The sequence below is a fragment of the Gavialis gangeticus genome, unplaced genomic scaffold, assembly GCF_001723915.1.
Source record: "Gavialis gangeticus isolate Ggan-Ray unplaced genomic scaffold, GavGan_comp1, whole genome shotgun sequence".
Taxonomy (NCBI): domain Eukaryota; kingdom Metazoa; phylum Chordata; order Crocodylia; family Gavialidae; genus Gavialis; species Gavialis gangeticus.
The window spans coordinates 32,533,181-32,533,678 of NW_017729022.1; positions in this window are offsets into that span (position 1 = coordinate 32,533,181).

The following is a 498-nucleotide window of genomic DNA, read 5'->3' on the forward strand; positions in this document are numbered from 1 at the left end:
CTATCTTTGAGTGTAGTTGGTGTTTGGCTGTTTCCAACACTTGGTTTTTGGTCTTGAGTTTTGCTTCCAGTCTGTATTAGCTCAGAGGTACTTGCACATTTGTTGCTCTCTTTTTGGAAGTAGACACTGTGTTCTTGAATGATAGCCCTGGACTTGTGGTTTTAAAGACACTACCCTCTGGAATAGATGAGCTCAAAATATCTGACACCAGCTCTACAGCAGACCTCACTGGTTTGCCATATGCATTTCCCAGAAGGAGGCAAATGTAGATGTGATGTGCAGGTGCGGTGTGCAGACTTACAGGCTACATTTACACTATTGCCTCATTGTGCCTGAGAGGGCTGCTGATAAGGGGACCCTAGTCCTCAGCTCCTTGTCAGCTTGCATCAAATCCAGAAATGAAGCAGTACTAGCCGATTGCCCCACCTCACAGTCCTCTTCATCGGGTCTCCCCATAAAAGATTCCCATATTCACTCTTGGAGGTGATATTCTCCTGG